Here is a 6,000-nt window from a genome sequence, read left to right on the forward strand (position 1 = left end):
GATAGGCAGAGACAGACACAGAAACATAGTCAGAGGTAGAGAGTACAGAAGTTTCCCCACCCCTATCATACTGGCATGAGAGAGAGAGAGAGAGAGAGAGAGAGAGAGAGAGAGAGAGAGAGAGAGAGGAAGGGCTGGAGCTGAGGGAGCAAATTGGAAACCAGTGATTCAAAGACATTGTTATCTACTTAAATCCTCTGGAAGGAGCATGGCCTAGACAACCCATTTCATACTGTGGTTTCCAGAACACATTGTCATTTGTAAGTGTAAGTGACAGATTGTTATGCCACTTCTGTGGGGATTTGTTTTCCTGGTGCCAATAAAAAACTTACATGACCAGGCTGTGTAACGGAACCACATGGGTCTTGTTTAGCTAACCTGTGCATTTTGCCAGGGATGTTGCCTTTATGTGTGGTACTGGTGACGCTGCCACTGTGCATACCACTGCCTGGTGCCCATGGTTACTGCCCTGAAAGGCAGCGAAGCCTCCAGTGAATTGTGTTTCCCAAACTGCCTTGTGCTCAGTAGCTGTTTCTCTTTGTGTGACTGACGATACAGGTTAGAAGGCATTCCTGACATAATAAAAACACCCGCACATTAGTGTTAAAGGCATATAATTTAGAAGAGCATCTAAGAAACACTTGTATTTATGCCCAGTAATCAAGAACCTTGAGCAGTTCTTCATTGCTGTTATGTCTGATTGCCCATTCCTGTAAATTTGAGTAGAATTGACTTGCGCTGAATCCTTTGACTTAGTTCTGGGATTATCACCATAGATTGGTGTTAAAAGTGTTTTCCAAACTATGGAACACTTACTTCCTTTAATTAAATACTGATCCGTGATGGTTTGGGTACAAAGCCCACATGATGCTTGGCGTACTTCTCCTATGGGTGATTAAGATTGCGCTTCCATCTCTTCACTCTCTGGGCTGGATTCTCAAATTGCCTTATCCTATTCTTCATTTTTTTTTTCTGATGGGGGTGGGAAGAACTTCTGTCCTCTCTCTATGACTATAGGACACTCTTGTCTTGAATAAGTCAAACTATTATCATCACTTGGCTGAGTGCCTATAACAGGCCCATGTATCTGTCCTCTCTCCTAAGACCTATGTGGCTGCTGCAGGCCACCAGCAGGACACAGCCTACCCACTCCATCTGAGTCTTTAATCAAGTTACCCATGCAAAGCTACTGAAGGCCACAAAGGCTCAGGATTAGGATGAGAGCTTCCCGAGGACTCTCATGACACATATAGTTATCGAAACACTAATGAGAATATGAAGGGGCTTGGTAAAGAAGGCCTGTGCATTGTATGTGTGAAGATTGACCTTTGGCAAAAAAAAAAAAAAAAAAAAAAAAAAAAAAAAAAAAAAAAAAAAAAAAACCACACACACGTGTACAACAGCTTTATTCATTCACAGCAAATAAAGGCAAAAGAATTATAAGCCATGGGTGCTTGCTTTCAGCTCTGATTAAATTAAAGCTAGAAGCTCCTTAGGCCAGGGAGTGTAAAGGAAAACTGAATGCTGAAACACTTGACTCTGAGTGAGCAGAGCCCAGGTTAGTAATTCCTACAGATCGGTAAGGGAGAAAGATGAGAAGGCTTCGCCCTTATTCAGTTCCTCATCTTCTTAGCCTGTTTACTGAGTGGGGTGGGGTGGGGGGGCTCTCTTCTGAGGCTTAAATTTTGTCGTCTTCACACATGTATTAGTACTGGCTTCTATTAGCTGTGTTCTGAGTATTGCTGACCTTAGAATCATTTTCATTAACAGGAACCAGTATTTGTTTTAGAGTGGTGCATTTGTTTGCTTACAGTCTGAATGATGTTTGCCGAAGTTGAAGTCTTCATCAGTCTTGTGATGTGACTTCATTGATCGTGTTGCCGTCACTTAGCCAACTGACGGTAAAAGTTTGAGTCACTCAAGACAAGAGCATTCTATAGTCTTATTCTTTGTAAAGCTTTAATTTTGCTCATTCAACACACATATATACTGCTCCTAATCTGGTCTTGAACTCATAGAGACTTGCCTGCTCCAGCTCCCAAGCTAAGATTAAAGGCAAGTGTGTGTGTGTGTGTGTGTGTGTGTGTGTGTGTGTGTGGTACCTTCATAGTCTGGAAGAGGACATGAGTACCTTAGAACTGGAGTTATACAGACATTTGTGAGCCACTTGACATGAGGGCTGGAATTAAAATCTAGTCTTCCTGGCTGGTTAGCAAGTACTCTTAACTACTGAGCTGTCTCTCTAGGCCTGTACATACAAACATTTTAAGTGGTAAATTTTTCAAAAAAAGTATTGACATTTTCATTTGCAGCATGGGATTTCAGAAGTCCCTCTTCAGCTAACCTAAAATCCTGCAATAGTATACACTATCGGTCTTTAATGAAAGGAACACCTGAGGTGTAGGGTAACAGGTCAATAGATAACGACCCAGTGCCTGGTCTGCCTCTCATCTTGGAGACTTGGAAATCCTCACCCCTATGACTCAGTTGACTCAATATTAATAACCAAAAAGCATTTCAAAGTTGGTGGCTGACCAATACTTCCGGCTGCACTGTACTTTTCCACTAGCTCGATGTACATGCTCTGCAACCCTATAAAAACCCTCCCTTCCGCCCTCTGCTATCTCTGCCATTCTGTGTCTCCTCAATAAAATCTCTTGTGTGAGGTTTGTTGCTCGGTGTGACTTTGTGGTATTCCTTGTCTCCCCACTGCCAAGATGCCCTTGCACTAGAAAAATCCCTTTTACAAGGCTTAGACTATTAAAATCCTAGTGTATGTTTAATTATTAGCAATTTCAGAAGAATGGGGATTTGTTTTAAAGTAAAAAGAAATCATTTGAAAACTTAATGATATTGCATTTTTTTCCTGTGTACTTAATTATACTGCACTCTTTTCTGTCTTTCAGTCTGGTCTTGGCTGATAAAGTCTGGCTACAAATGTTCACAGGGACCCCTCCTCTCAACCCACCCACATCCTCTAGGGACAGTCTCTCTGTGTAGGCCCACGGTTTCTCTAGTTCTTTTGGGGAACTCCGAGGTTTTCCTTCCAGCCCATCTCCAGTTCTTTGTGACTCTTCCCACCCACAGAACCTCAGCCTCGAATGAATAAAACCAAATAGAACTGACAATTAAAAAAAAAAAAAAGTCAATGAAATGATCCCTAATGAAATTCTGCTATATTCATATACAGGTACCTAGCATAATCCTCATCAGAGAGGCTTCATCCAGTAGTGGATGGAAAGAGATGCAGAGACCCAGAGCCAAACATTAGATGGAGCTCAGAGAATCTTGTAGAAGATGGGGAGGAAGTATTGGTGGGACCAGAGGGATCAAGGACATCAAAGAGACCTCACAGAAACAGCTAACCTGGGCTCATAGAGGCTCACAGAAACTGAACCTAGACCCTCTGTATATGTTATGGTTGTACACTTTAGTCTTCTTGTGGGAGTCCTAATCATGGGAGCAGGAGCTCGCTCTCTCTCTCTGATTCTTTTGACTGCTTTTTGGTCCCTTTTCTTCCCATTGGGTTGCCTTGTCCAGCTTAATATGAGTGATCTACAGATTCAGTACAATCCCCATCAAAACTCTAATACAATTCTTCACAGAAATTGAAGAAAAAAATCATCAACTTCATATAAAAACACAAAAAACCAAGGATAGCTAAAAAAAAAAAAAAAAAAAAAAAAAAAAAACCACTATCCCCAAACAAACAATAAACAAAATTGCTGATGGCTTGCTTTATCATCCCAAGTTGTATTATAAAGCTACAGTAATAAAAACAGCATGGTATTGGCATAGCAGACACATTGATCAGTGTATGGAATTGAAGACCCAGATCCAGATGTGATTTTTGTACATGTAAGAACACCTTGTTTTGGACAAAGAAACCAAAATCACACACTGGAGAAAAGCGAGAATCTTGACAGACAAATGGTGCAGCTCAAACTGAGTAGCAGCATACAGAAAAATAAGAATCGATCCACATCTCTCACCCTGAACACAACTCAACTCCGAATGGATCAAGGACCTCCCTGAAAGACCAAATATCCTGAACCTGATCATTTTTTTGGATGCTGTATTTGTGAATCTAAGGCTCGGTTTTGCAAACTGTATGTTTCCCTATCCTGAGTCTCTGATCACTGAGCTCCACATGCTGCCTTCCCCCACCACCTCTCACCAGCAGCTGCACAGATGTTGGCTGACCTGCTTCATGGACCTGAATGCACCCTTCAATTTTTCTCTTCACTCATTGAAGTGTGAAAGCTCATGGTCTGTAGCTTCCCTGCCATAGACGTCCAAGTGGAAAAACTTTTCTTCTGTACTGTCAAGATACTGAAGGAGTTCTGAGTGCCCATGTGGCTCATTTGGTTGTTTTCTGGGATTTTCATCTGTGTCTCTTAGGTTTTCTTTTCTTTTTTTCTTTTCTTTTTCTTTTTCTTTCTCTTCTTCTTCTTCTTCTTCTTTCTTCTTCTTTTTCTTTCTTTTCTTCTTCTTCTTCTTCTTCTTCTTTTTTTTTTTTTTTTTTTTTTTTTTTAGATAGAGTGTTGTATAGCTCTGGCTGGCCTCAAACTCTCTAATGTAGCCAAAGATGACTTGCTCCTCCTGCATCCACCTCCCAAGTGCTAGGATTACAAGTGTGTGAATCCCATGAATCCTCAATCGTTGGGGGCCCTGAATTGGATTCTTCTCCCTCAAGCATTCTTAGCTCAACTACCCAGGGCTGGAGTGTAGGCTAGACAGGTGCTCCTACAACCTCAGAGTCAGTCTGCTCACCAGGAGGCTGCCTTAGATAACTTGATCAGCTTTCTTTGGTCAGGGTTGTTGATTAGTTCTTTAAAATCTGCTTGTGTCTCAGCCTGATTGTTCTCTGAGCTGATTAAAATCAAAACAAACAAAACCAAGTAACCAAAGAAAAAAACTTAGCGTTTCACATTTCTCTGGGCTTTAGATGAGTATCCCCAAACACCAGCATTTTCCTGGCTTTTGATCTCATCCAAGTCCTCATTAGCTGGCAGCTTTCTCTGAAACTGAAGGCAGACTCAAAGAACCAAAGAGAGGTCTGAATGTCCTGGAGTTACTGTATGCAATGCTCGCACTCTGCAAAAGATTAGTTGCCACTGCTTAGGAAATCATGGGAATGCCCTGAGTGGTACATAAATAATTAAGTAGCGACTTTTAATTAAGGCTTTGTAGTGAAAGGGGCTTTGTGCAAAATTAAGTGCTTTTTAATAGGTAACTTAGATGCTGCCTTTTCAACCTGAACTTATCATCCCTGGAAACTGCACAAATGGCAAGTTTTAACAGCTTTGATCTCAGAATGATACCAGGGACTCACTTCTTTCTTGCAAATGAATGTTTTGTAAAAAGTCAGGAATCTGTCGATATTGCCAGCACTTCTCACTTCAGGGAGACAATGGTATTACCTATTCTCATTGCTGTGACAAAATGTTTGGCTAAAGCAACTTATGGATGGTTCGTTTGTAGTAGCCAGTTAGGATACAGTCCTCATGGAGGAGGGGAAGGCAGGGTGGTAAGAGCAGCTCTAGCTATGGCAGCAGAAGCCTGAGGCAGCCAGTCAGTCAGAAAGCAGAATGATGAATGCTCATACTCAAATCATTTCTCCTTTTCCCCTTTTTAATTACTGCAGGTCTCCAGCATATGGGCTGGTGTCGCCTACTTTCAGGATGTGTCGCTTAGTTAAAATTATCTGGAAGTAAACCTCACAGATAAGCCCAGACCTATGTCTCCTAGGTGATTCTAAACCCAATCAGATTAAGTAATGAACATTAAGCATCACAGACACCAGGTGAAAAGATTTAGATTACATCATATATTGATCATATATTGAATAATATTTCACAAGATTCTGGAATAGAATATATTCTATTATAGTGTCGGGAAAGTGCTAGTGATCCCCCCTAAAACAGACAGGAGCCGATCTGATGCAACTCGCAGCAGGGTTTTTATTTTATTCAAGCTAGCTCAGGGGCTCTCTAATGC

This window comes from Arvicanthis niloticus, chromosome 11, assembly GCF_011762505.2.
Source record: "Arvicanthis niloticus isolate mArvNil1 chromosome 11, mArvNil1.pat.X, whole genome shotgun sequence".
In the NCBI taxonomy this organism is placed as follows: Eukaryota; Metazoa; Chordata; class Mammalia; order Rodentia; family Muridae; genus Arvicanthis; species Arvicanthis niloticus.